The following is a 20005-nucleotide window of genomic DNA, read 5'->3' on the forward strand; positions in this document are numbered from 1 at the left end:
CAAGAGTTCTTCTCGGTCCTCATGCCCCTCCCTCGCACCTCATTTTCCTGTCTTTTCTGAATGCAACTGTTGCCAGGTTTGTGGAAGCAAGGCCAGTGAGCCTACCCCACGAAGGGGTAACGGGAGCCCTTTCCTCACAGTGACAGAGGAAGGAAAGGAGAGCATTTACGGGGACACCCTCCAATTCCCCCAGGAGCCAGGGAAGAGGGTCCGCTGGGAGCCCCTGGGCCGAGGGCGCTGGTCTCACTCTGACGGCGGCGGAGGGGGAATTCCCTGGAGCCCCGTGTGGCCGGGGCTTGGCAGGCTCCGCCAGCGGCCACTGCTGCGGTCCCCGCGGGACGGCGGACTGGCTGCGGCAGGAGGCGGGGCGGCCGCGCTCTCCCTTCCCGGACACTGCAGCTGGGGACACCGCGGAGCGGCCGGCGGGCGGGGGCACCGCGGAGCGGCCGGCGGGCGGCCGCACCGGGAGGTGGGGCGGGGGAGGGGCGGCGGGCGCGGGGAGGCGGGGCCGGCGCGGGGAGGCGGGGCCAGGGCCGGGGCGGGGCGGGGCGGCGGCTTGGAGAGCCCAGGCCAGGGCGGCGCTCAGACTGGGCCGGGTGCTCGGGCTGCGCGGGCTCTCGGCGGCCGCGGGGCAGCAGCATCCTCCTCCTCCTCCTCCTCGCTTCCTTTTCTTTCCTTCCGCTTCTTTCGGTTATCCTCCTCCTTTTCCTCCTTCCCCTGCCCCGTCTCCCTTTCTTCTCCGGAGGGCACCGTCCTCAGGTCCGTGAGCGCAGGCAGCCGCTCCCGTGGGTGCATCCAGACCAGGTAAGAGAGCCGTCCCCGCCTCTGGTTCTGTATAGGGCGCCTTTCCTTTCTCCGCTTGGCTCTCTGCTTGGAGGGAGCCTCAGCCAGGAAAGGGGTGGGCATGGGGAGGGCGCGGTCTTGTTCCCTCTGCCTTGGAAGCAGGCACAGGTTGGCCGGCTCTCCCGCCTCCCACCTGGCGGCAGCTGCAGGCCCGGCCTCTCCAGGTGTCCCCACGGAGCAGGGGAATTGGTGCTGCCGCTACCTGGGCTCTCGATTTGTAGAAGCGTGTATGACCTGGTTAGGTACCACTTTGTAACCCCGGGAACTTAGGATATCCATAGTGAGAGCTAACAGTACCTGAGCTGTAGAAAGACGAGGAGTGGGTTATACAAAGATAATGGGGGGAAAAGAATTCGAGGTGGAGGGGTGTGTGTGTGTGTGTGAGTGTGTGTGTGTGTGTGTGTCCATCTAGCTGCAGAGAACTGCACACTGACGGAGGAGTGAGTAAAGAAAGCCTTGTCAATTTGAAAGCATTTCCTTGTAATTCTTCCAGAAACAGCTGGAAGAAGAAGATTGATAAATATAATTTTAGGAAAATGAAAAACCAGTGTCTGCTCGTGTTGGAGGGTGGGACACGAAAAAATGTCTGGATGAGCTTGAAGCTCCACACGGTCTGTTCAAGCGATGGGGGTGAGAAACCTGCACCTACCGTCCATCTATTCTTTTTCTTTTTTAAGGCTTTTGGGGCCCTCATTGCCGAGTTTCATCGTTCCCCAACCTAGTCTTTTGTTTAAGGATGGAAATTTCAAGGAGGCGTGTATGAAAGGAGCCCGGAGTGGGGTGGTGTTGTGTTTGTGTGTGTGTAGGGGAGGGGAGGGGGGAGTAAAGCAGATGGGGTCAGAATAAAAAGCATCTTTGAAAACTGGAATTGATGTTACACTGCCTGGTGTCAGGACTTCAGGATTTTTGTCAGGAAATAAAAAGCTTTCATTAGCAACAAGCCCGTTTCTAACAATCGCTGTGTGCCATCTGCTGTAAGCCCTTAGCATAATGCTTCCAGGGTATAGACATTTAAAACTGACACAATGCATGCACATACAAACTCACGCACATGGGTGCACTTGGACACATCGCACACACGCATGCACATATAATACATTATATATGTAATATTACGAAAGGGAGTAACTACTTAAAAGACAAATTCTTTTAAATTTATCTTTGAGGGTTTGGGGATTATGGTATGAATAAAATCCGTAGTGCAAAACAAGAAAAAGATATTGTTGGGTGATACATAATTTTGAAGGTGAGACTGAAGGATTAATGGATGTTGGCAAGGCACTAACTCAAATGTTAAAGGTATAATTTATTTAAAAATGGTTGATCCAGGAGAGGAAATGACTGCAAACTGAAATTGAGGCTTGCAGCCGCAGTGAGGCGATGGAGAACAAAGCCTTTTATGTGAGCCACATTATGCAAAATGTCCCATGCTTGAGCTTCAGGTACCAGCCCAGTATAAAGCATAGCTCTGTCACGCTGTCATTTTACTGTGGGTGATTATATTTTTTTTGGCAATGAAAATAGATTAAATAAATAAAAGTCTTTTAGGTCGCCCAGAAGGAAGATTACAGCCTTTCACTTGAATGTGACACAAAACACCCATTTAACTGGGCAATAGGGGTATTTTGGTAGAAATTTTTATGGATTTGTAAATCCCCAGTGTTTCAATCAGCCCTCTCCCCTTTATGCACAAAAAGCATCCTCCCTCCAAGAAAAGGTAAAGGGCATTTTTTTTTCTTTCAATAAAGAATATTAATTTGTGTGAATATTTGAATATTGACTTTCTGGTAATGTTATTACCAGAAATGATAACCTATGTATTCATAGGTTTACATCTGTATCATGATTTGCTTGTTACCAGAGCTATTGTGCCTTTAAGATCATCGGTACATGCTGCTTATCTCTTCATGATTTGTTTAACTTTAATTTGTAACATTTTCTATAATACTATTTAATTTTAAAAAGTTTTAAAAAATTTTACATGTAAGTAGAAAATTGTCTAAAATATGTACATCTAGAGATCTAAGCCATTTAAAAATTAAGCTTCCTTTAAAAAATTTTCTGATTACTTTAGTTTTCATTTTCTTTGTTTCTCTCCTCTCTTATTAACCCCCCCCCCCCCCACGTCAAATAATCTGTTTCTTTCTGGCTGTCTGTGCTGCTTTAAGCTTCTAGTTGTGTCTAGACTACCAACAGCAGGGATAGTTGTCTCAGTTTTGAATGTAGGACTTGTTCATTCTCTGCAGCAGCTCTCTCTCAGGATGACTTGTTTACAGCACCTTCTCAGGGAGGAGAAAGAGAAAGAATGTGCTGAGAGAGCATGACCCAGTGAAACTGGCACAGCCATTACCTCATCATAGTAGCTACTTCAGATTCATTGAGAGAGCAGACATCCTCTCAGTGGAAACCAAACACCGGGAGCACACCCATCTCTAGGCAGAAGCCCTTTTCTTCCCATAGCAGCCTCTACTAATTTTGCTTTGCTGAGGTTAAAGGGGTATTTTCTCTTTTAAGTATTTCTTTTCAGGGATCTTGAACTTGGACAAAAATATGCAGCCAGAAATGAAACTTGGCACAGAATCTAAGCCTGAAGGAACTATTTCATTCCTTTACCACTTTTGGCTTAAGTTGATTTGCAAATTTTCTAAACATCAGAAGGGAGAAGGAAGAAAAATATTTGTTACTGTATTTTTGCATGTTTTCTTATGACACACGTATTTTGTGTTGAATTTTATTAGCAACTGGATAATAGGCTGGACTGCTGTGCTTTTGAGAACTATAGTTTTACTGTTGGGTTTGAGGATTAAATAGTTACTATGTTTGTTGAGATGTATACATAACAGTGCATGCATCCCTAAATTATTCATCAACATCCTTAGGAGACAGACCATATGAAACCAATGTGGGGATTTTAGTATTCAAGTTGATTATTCTGATTAATGAAGTCTTTTCAATTCTTAATTTCCTTATGACAGATTAAGATAAAGAATCTGAAATAGCAGTTAAAGTAGCTGAGAACACTGCCCTTAGGTCAATACTGTACTCCTTAATGCTAACAGTAGTCATTAGGTAAGTCATTACTAGATGCATGAACCAAAAAATAACATTCTGAAACGGTCATAAGCTCTTTTGTCTCTGATTCATGAGTTAAAGATGCTATTAAGCTCTTTGAATCCTGCCTGATATATCTTTTAGATATTTCAGTTCTTTTTGTTACTTTAATTCTCTCTATGCCTTTATTATTGTCATTGTCTTCATCTACTCATTCTGCATCTCTTATATGGGCAGTATTTTGAACATTTCACCAATTTTCCCCTCCCTTTACACCATGTATCTCACATCTGAGTGTTAGACTTCTCTATTACTATTACTAGTATTCTTTAATAGTATTACTCTCAGTGTACAAATGAGCTTTTAGGAGAACATTTATTCCTATTTGTTACTCACCTCTATGTCACCTATTCGAAATATCATACTGGAGGCTATGTAATGAGATTCCAAAAAAATAGAAAACATGGTCTTTGGCTTTAAGAAATTTACAAATAAATAAAGTTAGAAGGATTTATTTCCTCTGTAAGAGGTGACATTCAATTGAGTATTAGTTGTATTACAGATATGACACATAGAGCAAGGGACTGTATTTGAACGGAGGTGATGTCCCAACATCTTAAAGACAAGCTGTTATGCATCAGTTATATAAATGCTCTAATGTATACCTACGTCTTTATTCCATATATATTTATATATTTTTAATTAGGGAATGATAAGATATAATTCTTTGTGTGTGTGTATGTGTATACACACATATACAATACAAATACTAACAGCCCTCAATACTTCCATCAGTCAGCTATAGAAAGTCATGTCTTTAAATGCTCTATAGGGGCACCTGGGTGGCTCAGTGGGTTAAAGCCTCTGCTTTTGGCTCAGGTCATGATCCCAGGGATCTGGGATTGAGCCCTGTGTTGGGCTGTCTGCTCAGCAGGGAACCTGCTTCCCCTCCTCTCTCTCTGCCTGCCTCTCTGCCTACTTGTGATCTCTCTCTGTCAAATAAATAAATAAAATCTTTAAAAAAAAAAATAAATGCTCTATAGCACATGAAGATTCAAATTCATAGTTTTCTGAGAAGAAACTTTGGGCATTTTCAAGGAATTATCAGCCTCAGGAATTTATACCAGGCCTCGAAAGCAGTTAAAGAACTATGCAGTCTGAAGTGGTAGACAAAGAACCAAAATCAAGGGGAAGGGTCTGTGGGAAGGTCTGGATGTGTGGATTGCAGTAGAAGAGTTGAAGGAAAAAGAGGCAAGTTCTCAGTTGTTAATAGTTGTGGATTCAGGATGGAGAGGAGCCTGCGTCTGCTGGAGAACTAAGAAATCTGTTTTGTTTTTCTGCCTCCTCATAATTTGTTCATATCCCTCCCTGTCATTACTTTGAACTAAGTCCGTAGGTGTTTCCTTGTAAAATTTGCAAAGGATGCTTATTGGAAGCAATTCTGGAATGAATCAAAAATTTTAAAACAACGCGAACACAATTAATTGACTTTTTATGGAAAACACTTTGAATCTAATCTTTGAACTTAATGTTTCCTGTTCAAGAGAAATAAGCTTTCCTTTGAGTGATAGTATTTTAACTGTGATACTTTTTACTTATACATTTTAATGAAATTCTGTGAGAATTTAGACAAAGTAAAGAAGTCAGAATTTCCTTTTTCACTTGGTTAATATTTATTGTGTCCTTTGGGAAGAGTTTTAAACAGTTTGTTTTCCATTAAAACACAAGAGGTGGAAAACGTCTCTTTTTTTTCTTTTCTCTTTTTTTTGGTTTTGTTATGTTAATAAGTCTATTAGAGAAAATAATTTTACTTATAAGTTCACACAGCTTGACTTCCCCTTTATTTTATTTTATTGTATTTATTTATTTGACAGAGAGATCACAAGTAGGCAGAGAGGCAGCCAGAGAGAGAGGGCAGAGAGCCTGATGTGGGGCTCGATCCCAGGACTCTGGGATCATGACCTGAGCCGAAGGCAGAGGATTAACCACGGAGCCACCCAGGCGCCCCATTGACTTCCCCTTTTTTCTTTTCCTTTTTCCTTCTTTCTTCCCCCTGATGCTTTCCCCTTTCTTTTGTTCTTTCCTTTCTTTGCTCCTTCTTTTCAACTTGTGTTGGCAAAAATCATTGATCATTAGAAAATGCAAGTACTATATATATATATATCTATCTTGCTGTTTTTATTGAAATTTATTTCCCATTACATCTCTATTTCTCATTTAACATGTGGTAGTCTTATGCTACCTTCTCACCCTCCTCAGCACTCCATCTCTATCTTGGCTCTTTCTTTGATCTTGCCTTTTATATCCTCGAGCCTTGAATAATCTTTTCTTTGTATACCAGTCTTCGGTCATGTTTCCTTCCTTTAGGAGGCCTTTCTGGATCAGGAAGAAAAGTTACTACCTTGTTTCTTCCCATGATTTGAACCAAGTTTACTCAGGTTCCCTTATCTTAAACGTACATGCTCATCCCAACTGTGTCCTCACCAGCCTTCTTTAAATTAATTTCTTTAAAAATCTGCAGGTAAAAATGGTACATCTATATGATTAACTATTTCCAAAATGAAAAATTTAGTTAACCAACTGCATTTTTTTTGTTTTTAAAGATTTTATTTATTTGACAGACAGAGATCACAAGTAGACAGAGAGGCAGGCAGAGAGAAGGGGTGGGGAAGCAGGGTCCCTGCTGAGCAGAGAGCCCAATCTGGGGTTCGATCCCATGACCCTGAGATCATGACCTGAGCCTAAGGCAGAGGCTTTAACCCACTGAGCCACCAGGCGCCCCTAACCAACTGCTTTTTTGTCAGTTTTCTCACCCGACACCAAGTGAAATGATTCAGCTATTTTTATAAATTAAACTGACTAGTGAAGTCATTATGATCAGTCAATCCATTGTCTTCATTTTATGCTAGTTAACTAACTCTGCAGATGTACTAATATTTTGAGTACCAGCGAGTCAATGACCAATCAGAAAATACTGAACTAAATTGTTTTATATAAAATATTTCTAATTACATTGCTCTGAACAACATCATTATTAGCCATCTTGAATCCATTTCAAAATGATTTTAAAATATAGTACTTGAATATCCATGAACACATTTCATCATTTTACTGTCTAGGTTTATTACATTTAAAGCAAACTCATAAGTAAATACACACATTCTATTAATTTGAAGTCAACCAATCATGCCAGTATCAACCTTATACATTATTTTATCTAAGTGTTTATGGCTTTATAGTTGGCTGCATTTTATTGTTGTAACAGTTTTAACAGTACTGTGTTGTATTGTTAATGGACAACAGTGTAATTCTATAATGAATGGATATGAAAAAAAAAGTTCTCAATTTTATTGTCTAGAAAGAATGATGCAGCATCACTTTCACTGACATTAAAGCAATTAAATAATGCTCAGCTTTGAGGTTTTATTATTTTATTTGAGCATCATGCCTCTCAAAATTGTAATTTAGTCTTTCTGTAAGTGATGCATGTTTCTGGCAGAACAATATTTTAAACAATATGCTGCTTACTTTTTGTTAGTGTTTATATGAGATACCATATTCCTTTGGCCCATTTTAAAAATAAGTATGAAAGTTTAAGGATTCAGTTATGCATTCTTTTATGTTAGTGTTATTGAGTATAGCTAAGACAGGATCTCATTCATTAATTTACTGCATATACATATTTGTTTGAAAAAGTTTGCACTCTGAAGCATACAATTTCTTTCTTCTGTGGACAGTAAGTAATATGGAGTCCTAGTACATGTAGCAACTTATGATCACATGGAATTTGTTTGCCTTGTGTTTCACAAAGTTAGCTTATGGTATTTGTGTGTGTGTGTGTGTGTGTGTATGATAATCTTCTAAGATAGCCTTTTATAAGCACACCTTTTTCAAAGTTGAAATAAATTATTTTACAATCATTTGACTTAGAGAAAATTAAAAACTGTCCTATGATGTTCCACATAAGAACATTTGGTATTAAATACAATTTTATAAGAAAAAAATTGTTATGGGGGCACCTGGGTGGCTCAGTCAGTTAAGTGTCTGCCTTCAGCTCCCGTCATGATCTCAGGATCCTGGGATGGAACCCTGCATCCAGGCTCCCTGATCAGTGGGGACCCTGCTTCTCCCTCTCCTGCCTTTCAGCTTCCCTGCTCCCCTAACCCGCCTCTCTACCCCTCTCTCTCAAATAAATAAATAAAATCTAAAAAAAAAAAAGAAGAAGAAAGAAAGAAAAACAATGTTATGGGTGTTGATTAATAAAATCAGAATGCATGAATTTTGGCCTGTTGGTGTACTTTTCTTTTTAGAGATATAGTCCAGATTCCATTGTCCATTACTGAAATCAAGTAGTAAAACTAAATATTGGGCTCAAAATAAAAACACTTCTATTTTGATCAAAATGTCCTAAATTGAAATATTGGGTACTTATATTTATCTTTTAAAAGGGAGGGTGACACTACTTTTGCATGCAAGATGCTGTTTATCTTCATTGAAACAGCAGAAGCTAGAGTTGATAGAACTTCAGAAATTTTACTGCCAAGAAAGTATTAAGAAAGCACTAAGCATCCTACTGAAAGCCAAATCTCTTCTAAAACAATAAAGTCAGTGTGGTCTAGGGCTTATTTAAATGGGCTTTGGCCATTGTGTCTCTAACTAAAGCTTGCCTCATTCACAGATTACATGATGGAAGTTATTATAGACTACTGAGTGGCCTTTGGTAAAATTGAGGTTTTGTGGTGCTTTTTGTTTTTTGTTTTGTTTTCTTTTTCAAAGTCCTTTCCTATTTCAGATTCAGTCACCAGTTCCATGACTTCCATTCCTTTTGTTTTGAATAGGACCTGAGGGTGGTCACTATCAAAATTAGAATTTAAGAAAGCTGCACAATCCTGGACAGTCTCACTGCCTTATTTCAGCCCCTTCTTAAAGACTACGGGAGGGTTTGTGATAAGAATCCAAAGTTTTTCATCACAAAGCTGATATTGTAAATGAGTGAACAGATTTTTGATTTTTAATAAAATCTTTCCTTGTGTTTCTAATATATTTATAGTCTATATAAACGGAGTAGCTCTTTGTAACCCTATTAGTTAGTGCCATAGAAGGATTATGTGCTTACATAGCTGGAAACATGAAATGTCATTAATTGTATTCTTTACTTTGATGCCTCTGCCCCATTGCAGAAGACACGTTTGTTATTGCTAATTATATATGAATTAGATGATGTTTGAAGGGAAAGAGGGACTGTCAAGAGCAAATGGTGTGAACCCTTGAAGCACGTATAGATAAATCAGTATGGGGAGCTGTAAAGTGGCTTACCCAGGGTCCTGAGAAGGGGAGTTGGCTAAGACTCCGTCATTCAGAGCTCCAGCTCCCTACTTGCTGAGGCTGCCAGTGCTGTACTGTTCCACTCGGACTCTCCATTTCCAGTTCTGATCATATTGTCATTTTCTGAGCTGAGGGGTTAGGTGACCTGGCAGTCATCCCTGCCCAACCTTGTGACTCCACTGTGACTTTTCCACGGACACAAAAGAGGGAGGGACCTGGAATGCTAAGGCCATTCCAACCAGCTACATGCCAGCTACACTTCTGAAAATGGTGAGACTAAACCGATCCAGGAAAATGCTGACAGGGCTCCTGCCCAGGGCCATTCCTGCGGTTTGGATCTCTTAAAACAGAAGTTTAAATTCTCTGGGGATGTGTGCTCAGACTCAAGGTACTTGGAAAGCCAAAGAGATTTTCTCAGAGCTTGAACTATCCATGCTGATGCCTCCAGATTGCTGGAGATTGTATTTAAACTTGGCTCTATGTACGAGGGGAATCCAACAAAAATAGCCCGATTGAAACTTTTTTCTGACCTCTTGCAACATGAAATTTTCTCAAAAATAGCTTTCCCTTTGTGTTTCCCCAGCTTTAATATTTTTAGCTGAGAGGAAGTGAGCTAGAAAGGCTGTGGGCCTCTTATTTCTTTCTTGTATGTCTTCCTGTTTCTCGGTCTCCAGTGCTCCTTCCCTCTTATTTTTCACTTCTTCCAAGGAGACAGCAAATTACAGGAGAATTAGGTGTTGCTATGGTTACCGTGTTCAGTAGAGCTTCACCTGCACCCACGCTGCTTAGGCATTCTAGAGTCTTAAGTTGACAAATATTTGAAAGGCATGAAAAGCATCTTGGAGGAAAGAAATTAAGCAGAAACCATGCTTAAATATTTAAAGAGAAACATATTCCTAGTCACTGAAAACTGAAACGATATCACTACCTAGGGAGTGAAGGAATTCTGTTACACTTCTGTTAGAGAATGTTAGTATGTCCTGTTTCTCTCGTGAACATGTTCATCCACTCGTCAGAATCGGAGCAACTGTTTTATCACTGAGTGGATGTAAGAGGATTTCTTAAAATATTTTCCATGCACATTTGCAAAAGACTGGGTTGTGCATATTGTCTTCCTCTAAAGTATTTTTATTTTGAGCCATAAATACAGAAAAAATCATCTTAACTGCACACCAGGAATCTACACTTTATGAAGGCAAATTTTTAAAAATAAGATAGTCTATGCTCTTCTTAGTTGTGGTTTACTGAATATGATAATCTGAAATTATACAAGCCCTCTAAGAAATTAAAATAATACCTTTTCTTCCTTGGGAAAGATTCACTCTTTCTTCCACTTAAATATCAGGCTGGTGAGCCGTAGGTATTTCTAGTATCATGGCCCATAAATCATTCATTTATTTATTTAGCAGACAGTTATTGGATCTCTAATATTGCAGCAGGAATTTTTCTGAATGTGTAGGATATTAGGCCTGCCGTACAAATTCCCACCCTCATGGAGTCTAATAACAGGAGACAGAAACTAACAAATGAATAAATGAATGAACGCTTGAAATATGAAGAATTGCTATAAGGAAGAAGAAACAAAAAGATACAGTAGAGGTTATTTGGGATGAGATAGGCTGCCTTTGGAGACTCAAGTAATGAGAAATAGGAGCCATAGAAATATGGGGAAGAGGAGGGGCAGCAAGAATTTTCAAAACATGGAAAGAGCATTAAAAAAAAAGCCTTGAAGCCGGAAGAAGCCTGGCATATTGGAGAAACAAATATAAGGCCAGTGGCACTGGAGTCTAACAACCAGGATAAAGGGCTGTAGGAGAGGAGAGCAGCAGAAAGCAAGTACCGGGCCACCCAGATCCTCTGGACCAGGATTAGGGTTTTTTTTAAGATTTTATTTATTTATTTGACAGAGAGAAATCACAAGTAGGCAGAGAGGCAGGCAGAGAGAGGAGGAAGCAGGCTCCCTGCGGAGCAGAAAGCCTGATGTGGGGCTTGATCCCAGGACCCTGGGATCATGACCTGAGCCAAAGGCAGAGGTTTTAACCCACTGAGCCACCCAGGTGCCCCAGGATTAGGGGTTTTTGACTTTTACTGGACGTGCGGTGCATCTTAATTTTAAAGGTGGTAGAAGCGAACTTTTTTGAGAATCTCATAAAAGCTTTCAAAAAGTAATTATATTTTCTAAATCCCTATAGGCATATCTGTATCTTATTCACTAATGTGTTAAATCACAAGAGGAAAAGGATTTAGAAAGTCAGAAATCAATGGTGGGGATAAAATTAGACTTATGTTAACCTGATCTCATATAGGGCTCTAAACAGAGGTACCCCAAACTGGGTCATTATCTTAATATACTGGGAAATTACATGTATACGTAATTTTAACCTCCTGTAGCCTTTTTTTGTACCCAAAAGTAACCTTTAAAAAGCAAACCTGGACAAAAAAGTACAGATACATATTTGAGAAAAGCAGTCACAAAAATCATTCCAGTTTTAATATGTTTGTGTTCTTTGGCTATTTCCCCAAGCAGCTTTATTGGTAAACAAGCAATGACCAACAGGGTACCGAAATTCATAAATAAATTAAATAGTAGAGTAACACGTATTTTGCTTCATGGAGACAGTGGTTTGAATCTCTTGAGAATTTAGTAAGTGAGATGATCAAATTTCACAATGATCTTGGATCCCCCATGAGATTAATGACCCTGCAATATTGCTTATACTAAAACACTTAATGTACTTGTCAGATATTTGTAGACCCAGTGCAATGATCTATTGAATTTAGCATTAAACACAGTTTGCCAGACATTTGATCGATTTTATTTCTGGCATGCTTTAAGGCTGTTTACTTTTTCCTAGGTATTCCTCAGTAGAAAACAGAACTATTAATTTTTTTAAATTCCTTCATGTAATGTCATTTACAGGACATTCAATATGTCACAAAATGTAGGAGAAATTAGTACTTTTTTAGAGTAAGAATTGAATCAATGCTGTTTTTTTTGTTCTTTCCTTGACTCCCTTTTGTTTTGTTCTTAGGATTAATTAAATCATAATGTAAATTACTTTAATCTGGAACCCTATGATAGCGTGGTATACCTATTTCCCAGACTTGCAGGGACTCAGGTTAAATATTAAAAGTATGAATACCAGACTGAGAAATGATTCCAGTATATATGAAACTAAATAGTGGTCTTAGAATTTTATTCAAATGTGGGCTTTTTAATATTGAGATACCACTAACAAATAAAAAGGAAAATGTTATTTTAAAGGGTTGATGATCAGACTTTAAAAAGAAACAGTAATTTTCTTCTAAATGTACGACCATGCATATGCTACCGAGTATAAAATATATAGCATATTGCTCTCCTCTAATTGACATTGACTAGAGATACAAGACATCAAACTAAAAAAGAATATAATGCACAATAAGATCAGTGGTAAAGAATAGTATGGCCTATAAATGCTATGCAAATTCAGAGGGGGGAGATACAGCACCATATGTAGAAGCTAAAGATTTCATGTGGGAAGCCAGAATGTGGAGTGGGGCTGCATAAGTGGCTGGGTTTGGAAAAGTGCCCAGGTAGGACGGTAGTAAAAGCAAAAGCACTGAGATGACAGTAAACCCGATTGCTTGCAATGAGGGACTGCTTTTGGAGAAGAGTGGGATTAGAAGGTAGTCTTGGATTTGTAGAGGTCCTTCAACACTGGGTTTAGTAGGAGTTTTGGTTTTATCATAAGACTATTGGAGGAAGGGTGAGGGCTTCTGACCTGGGGAGAGGTAGGTGGAATGTGATATCCAAGATTAAGAAGACACATTTGAGAGAGTACAGTGGCAGGTTTAGAATTTCTACATACGGCATAGCATAGGGACACTGACCTACTTAGAATGTGAGACTAAGCGATTTGTTTGGGAGCTATGGTTTCAGACATTTTCATGAACCATTGAGAAAATATCAATACCAGTGGATGGAAGTAGACGATCCTGATAGGGATGGAGTGAGGAATTCTAGCCCTATGACATCTTCCAGAAGATAGGTTTGAGGAAGCCAAAAGAGTTAGAAGCTGTGTAGAACTGTAGTTAGTAATATGAGCTTCTATTGGGATTATGTCATGTGCATGTAGAATATATATTTTTGAAAGGACAATGGTTTTGGAAAAATGAAGAAATAAGGACAAATTTCAATACAGTTCTTCTGATTTCTAGGCTATATTGGACATGGACTGCATGACTTCACAAATGAACGTAGTAAACCATTATTAAAAATCAAGGACACGTGTATTGAAAATCAAGGAAATATCTAAGTAAACACAGATTTCTTTCCGAACAGTTTTAAACATCCAGAAACATTTTTTGCTACTTATTTCTGATTTTAAATATTTGCATTCTAAAAATGTTTAATATCTTTATAACTATTATCATATGGTAGGGGTTAGCAAACTATTCCATAAAACACCAAATAGAAAACCTTTAGGTTCTGTAGGTCACTTTTGTGCAGTTACTCAACTCTGTTGTGGTAGCAAGAAAAGGCGCATAAATAATATGTGACCAGGTGCCTGGGAAGCTCAGTGGGTTAAGCCGCTGCCTTCGGCTCAGGTCATGATCTCAGGGTCCTGGGATCGAGTCCCGCGCAGGCTCTCTGCTCGGTAGGGAGCCTGCTTCCTCCTCTCTCTCTCTGCCTGCCTCTCTGCCTACTTGTAATCTCTCTCTGTCAAATAAATAAATAAATAAAATCTTTAAAAAAAAAAATAGGGGCGCCTGGGTGGCTCAGTGGGTTAAGCCGCTGCCTTCAGCTCAGGTCGTGATCTTAGGGTCCTGGGATCGAGTCCCGCGTCGGGCTCTCTGCTCAGCAGGGAGCCTGCTTCCCTCTCTCTCTTTCTGCTTGTGATTTCTCTCTGTCAAATAAATAAATAAAATCTTAAAATAAATAAATAAATAAATAAATAAATAAATAAATAATATGTGACCAAATGGGTATTAAAGTGTTCTAATTAAACTTTATTTGCAAGTAAAGGTGATAGCCCCGTTTGACCTGTGGATTGTAGGTTACCAACTCCTAGCATATATTGTCCTGTTTGAACATGAATCTAGAAAATGTCTTTGAAATTAGGCAATCATACTTGTAAGAGGTCACAAATACATAAAAACTATCTAAGGACAATAGTTGCATATTTCCCTTTATGAAAACCCATGGAAAGAGTTTTTAGTTTTCTCTCAAGTCAGAACATAGTAGAACCTGTAGTCCTAAACCACTGGATTAGTTTCACCATAGGCCCACGAGTTGTGCTTACATTGTTTTTTTTTTTTTTGTTTTTTTTTGGCCTCTAGTAAACTCAGAATAAAATTGTGTGCCTTTCCAATAACTCTTAGGAACTAATACATTTCACATACTAACTCTTCAGTGATTTATTTTCTTACTAATAATTTCTTTTTGCCTTTATCTTTTGAATCCTTTTTTAGAACATGATCAGGTGTAAATAAGGCTACTATTTATATTTTCATGAGAGAGCCACTTTTTTTTTAAATTTTTTTTTTTTTTATTTATTTGACAGAGAGAGAGAGAGAGAGATCACAAGTAGGCAGAGAGGCTGGCAGAGAGAGAGGGGGAAACAGGTTACCTGCTGAGCAGAGAGCCCGATGGGGGCCTCAATCCCAGGACCCTGAGACCACGACCTGAGCCGAAGGCAGAGGCTCAACCCACTGAGCCACTCAGGTGCCCCCCTCTTTTTTAAGATTTTATTTATTCATTAGAGAGAGAGAGAGAGCGCGCACTGGTAGGGGGAGAGGTAGAGGGGAGAGAGAAACATACATTCCCCCACTGAGCAAGGAGCCTGACGTGGGACTCGATCCCAGGACTCTGGGATTATGACCTGAGCCAAAGGGCGATGCTTCACCGTCTGAGCCACCCAGATGCCTCAAGACAGCCACTTTTAATTAAATATGTCCATACTATTCTTAGTTTCCAGAAGTGAAGGTTAATTGCTATTAAATTAAGACAGATGGCATAACTCTTGTTATTCAGTTTCCATAACTGAAATCATTTTCTCACACATAAACTAACTTTTGTGTGAATATGATATCAGAGGACATTTATTAAATTGATTACCCTCACAATTAAATTTTTAAAAATGGGATGGTTTGTTGTTTCTGAACCTTTTACTGTGTCTTTGGTCACAAATGCCTTTCAAATGATTTTTCAACCCTTAGGATTCAAGTGATCCTGGCAGGAAGCTGCTAAAACCCAAATATTTTCTCTCTTTTATGAGTGCATGACCATGGAAATACTCTGGGGATTAGAATTCAGATATTTAAATATTATTCTCTTTCTCTCCAGAATGTTGCATGAGGTTTTCCACTCCAAAGTGTAATCTGGGACTCACTGTATAAGAAACTGCAAGTTTTAGGTTTTTTGTTTTACGTGCTCTTTATGTGAAACGATACAGATGCTGATTTTAATAATAGATCTTGTTAACACACTGGAATTAAATAGTTGGGCAAATTTTGTCCCATTAAAAGAGATGTTTTTATTTGACTCTTCTAGAAGTGGTAAAATGGATAAGAGAGCTATTCATTGACCATTCCCCTGAAAAAAAAAAGTGTTATCAATTACATGCAACTTGGTAATGATTCTTAGATCTACCAAGGAGAGTGTCATAGGAAATGCCAGTGTGTACATGTACCCACACACAGGATGTATTTAACGCTGAAACAGTGTTTCAAATTTGGGATGACTATGTTATGTAATTAGTTATAATATAATCTAATTATAGAGCAAAAACTGGCCCCTTTTTGGAAAAATTTATACCAAATTTCATGAAAAATTCACTTTATGCTTAAAATGTAATTTACTGAGTTTTATTCTATCACTACTTAAATTAATAAAATTTAAAAGTTAAACACTTGAATTATACATGAATATGTACATGTATCATTATGTACTTTGACTCATCATAAAAGTTTTTCTCCATGTCTGAAGAGAGTTTTTCTCCATGTCTGAAGTAAGAGTTTTTCTCCATGTCTGAAGCAAGAGAGGATAAAATGAGAACAGAAAGTAGAATCATATGGCAATCCCTCCAGTTTTACTTTACGTTGTTATTTCTGTGAGCTGCTGTTTCATTTGTCACATACCTGATTACCTCTCTGCAACTCCATGTGATTTCCAAGGTCCACATTTATCAATACCTGTACTTCTTTGAGCAAGATGCCTAATATGGGTGTGTGTGTGTGTGTGTGTGTGTGTGTGTGTGTCTTTAGGATTTACAAAGAGCAATTTGTCTTAGCATAGACTCATAAAGGAAGTGCCCTCGAAAAAATCTACGGCCTTGGCTCTTGTCTCATTGTATTTAAAATGAGGATGGCTGCCAAAGATCTCTCAAAGTTTTCGTTTGGTTTTGTTTTTACATCTAAGAATCTGGAAGTCAAATTAGAGCTGAGTTTAGGACAACGATTTCTTATTTCTCAGGAACTAAAACATGGTGAACAAAGTGCCCTACATGCCACAATTACAGTTCCAAAGAAAAAGGCAACGATAGAATTACCATAAATTAGACATGTCTGTCATCTACTGGCTATATCAGCCATTCTTGAACAGCTGGAAATGAAGGAACTATAGCCCTTTTGGACATAAGTCTAAGCAGTTTACATTTAAGGTCAATGTTAAGTCATGCCATGAGTTGATACTGGGACATACAACATGAAGAGGCATGGGCATTGTTCTGAATTTATTTGGAGAAGCATGTAAATGAAAATAATGTTTTATAGGACCCTTACGTATTTTATTGATTGGTATAGTTGACACAGTAATCTTTTCACGAAGAATCAAAAACTTTCTATTATGTTGCACTTTGATTTATCTCTCTAGATCATTGTATGTAGGCTGTAAACATTTTCATAGAGTAGTTCACTTTTTAAATATCTTTGAGAAATTTAGTAATCTCATTTTTAAAATGTAGAATGTGATATTTTAGTCACTACATAATTTTTATTTGCTTTTTTATACCGTACCTACAAGGTATCCCTATTGCCAAGAAAATTATGTGGATGAAGGGAGTGGTCAACATGTTTGAATGTATGAATTGTTTTAGAGAAAGCAGCTGAGAATCCCAAAAAGCTTAACACAACTAATTTAGTACTATACCAAAAAGGAAATAATGGCTTTCTTTGGGGGAAGTCATATTTTAAGGAATCAACGCTATCCCCATCTCTTAAAAAGAAGAAAAAAAAATCCATTTGTCTAAAATCTCAATCTTCACCTTTTTTTTTTTTTTTAAGATGCAGAAAGCATTATCACTCTGCACTCCTTTTGAGACCTTGGGAAAGTTATTGAGTTTCTGGGCCTCAGTTTTCTAATCACAAAATGAGGGGATAGATATAATTGTCTCCAAGACCAATTCACATCCTATGGTGAATTGAAAGGACATTGCATTCATTTCCACCTTTCACAAATAGTTTGCCATGTTAGCTAGCTATTTGTCCAGCAAAGATTTCAGTGATTGAAGTGCTGTACAGATAAGTTCTTTGGTTTTTTTTTTTTTTTTTGGAAAGCACAATGTCACTAAGGAAGGTTGGCATTATGAGGTACCTTTCAGACTATCCACTGTGGACACTTACTTTATATTCAGCAAATGCTTCTTAAGAACCAGTTACGAGCCCCCTACTGGAATGAGTCATGTTAGCAGTATGAAGAAGAAAACAAGACTTCATCCATACTCTCCAGGAACTTAGAGAGTAGGGGAAGACACAAAGTCCTATCTTTTGGATAACTAAACAAGCCTTAAATGAACACTTACCACATCATTAATTTACCATTTAAAAGTACTTGCAGGAGGAAACAGGTACGTGTTAACTTTAGTAGGAATAGGAACCATGTCATAGTATGGTAATATGTTAAAATAAATGATACAAGTAATGTGAGCTCTTGGAAAGATGAGACCAAGACAAGGATTTAGAGAAAGATGGATGTAACTTTATGCATTTGGCAGATATTTGCCCTCCTATAGCTGGTGTGCATTAAAAATTGTTTTTAAAAAAGTTATTTTACAAGAGAAAGACAATTGACATGTTTATTCCCATATATATGGTTCATGTTTTATTTCTTTGTGTAATAAGTCTTAATCCATTGCATTTATTATGAAAGGAATATTTCTAATAACCCCTTTAGATTTCTTGTTAATTCTAGTTCTATAAATATCCTTTTAAGTTCTCTGAGAATGGCTTCTGCTTCAACATAAGCCCTTTGGAAGACAAGATGCTTGGGAAAGGATGGAAAGGAGGAGGAGGTGTGCCCAAAGGATTTAGTGTACCATTTTTCAAAGCAGAGGCCAGCTGTTGTGGAATAGAATTAAAATGTAAATTATCAAAGGGAGATAATGAGAGCCATTCCTTTCAGACAATGCCCAATGCAATCAGAGTAAGAAAAGGGTTTGGGGAAATTTTCTACTAAGCACAAGTCACGGATGATATACTGAAAGGCTGGGGGGGAAGTGATTTACAAGAAACTAACTGGATACAACCCGTGGATTGTCTAGTACTCTGGGCAGTTGCATTCATTGAGGAACAGACCTTCAGTTCTGCTGGGACTGAATCCAAATCACAAGATAACTGCACAGAATTGAGGAAGTCACTACATCAGTACCGTAGGACTATAAATTGAACTACAGAGCTGGCATGAGTTGCATTTCAATTTATGTGGTTTTATGAATCAAAACAGAAGTCTTTGCATACAATGCAACAAGTCAGTGCCGCAAGAGAACAAAATAGATTAAGCATGAGCTTGGTCAGAATTTTCTTTGTAAGCCAGAGGACAAAACCCATGATAGTTTTCAAATCTAAGGATTTTCACTAATAAATTTGTTTTATTTTTTGTTCAAATGTAAGTCCTTCAGAAAAGGCTGCCCATAAATCATACAAGTATACGTCCATTCAAACTGACCTTCTAATATTTAATGTCACTGTTACTCAGACGTGATTCTGTAATGAAGAAATCAAATGTCAGAGGAAAAAATGGGAAATATATTGAATTATATTTGGGATTTATACAAACTGTGAAAATGAGGGAGTAAAAGAAATTTAAACTCTAAGATTTGGGAGTATGGGGGCTTTATACATATTTTTTATGAAATAGTGATCAATGATTTTGTCTTTCATATGACCATAAAGTTTATATGGGTAGTGAACAATTTCTATAGTGCCCGAACAGCTAAAGATCAGATCAAAGTTAATACCTGAAATAATAAGGTGTTTGATTAACAGATTAATTACCAGCTTAAATTTTAGCACCTACCCCCCCCCCCCAGTGTTTTGTGTGGATCCATGGCTCTTTTTCTATATGCACTCTTGCTGGTTGATCTGTTTCATTTTCAGAGCTTTAGCAACCTCCTGTATTCTCACAGCTCTCTATTCTGTCTCCAGCTTGGGTTTCTTCTCTTGAGAGCCAGATTCATATACCCCACTTGGTGGCTCCCCTTGGGTTTTATGGGCACCTGAAACTCAATATGTTCATAGTGAAACTAATTTAACATTAGTTAAATTCTTCTTAGAGTTCCTGTTATAGATAATGGGATTGTTCCAAGTCAGAAACCATAGGTCATCCTAGACTTCTAAAACTATTTCCTAGACCTCTATTTCTTTCAATTTTTTTCTCCTTTTCAACTCTACTCTCACTGAATTGGTTTTCCACCTTTCATCTATAACACAGCAATTAATTTCCCTGCCTTCAATCTTTTCCTATTAAATTCAGTCTTTATATGAACTAGAATGATCTTTCTAAACTGTGTATCTAACTAGATGTCTC

The 20005-nt window shown here is 38.4% G+C and overlaps 1 protein-coding gene across 21 annotated transcripts in view; it reads left to right on the forward strand.

Annotated features, from left to right (window-relative positions):
* The first annotated feature begins 552 nt into the window (after window positions 1-552).
* MAP2 (microtubule associated protein 2) overlaps window positions 553-20005 on the forward strand; it is a 290837-nt gene continuing 271384 nt past the window's right edge. For 17 of the 21 annotated variants that reach the window (XM_045078671.1, XM_045078674.1, XM_045078669.1 and 14 more), the window contains exon 1: window positions 553-804. The gene's annotated coding sequence lies outside the window, so the exon portion shown is untranslated. The remainder of the gene's footprint in view (window positions 805-20005) is intronic. The other 4 variants (XM_045078689.1, XM_045078690.1, XM_045078691.1 and 1 more) reach the window with 1 other exon arrangement.

This window comes from Mustela putorius, unplaced genomic scaffold (assembly GCF_011764305.1).
Source record: "Mustela putorius furo isolate JIRA1106 unplaced genomic scaffold, ASM1176430v1.1 tig00000275_pilon_pilon_pilon, whole genome shotgun sequence".
Lineage (NCBI taxonomy): Eukaryota > Metazoa > Chordata > Mammalia > Carnivora > Mustelidae > Mustela > Mustela putorius.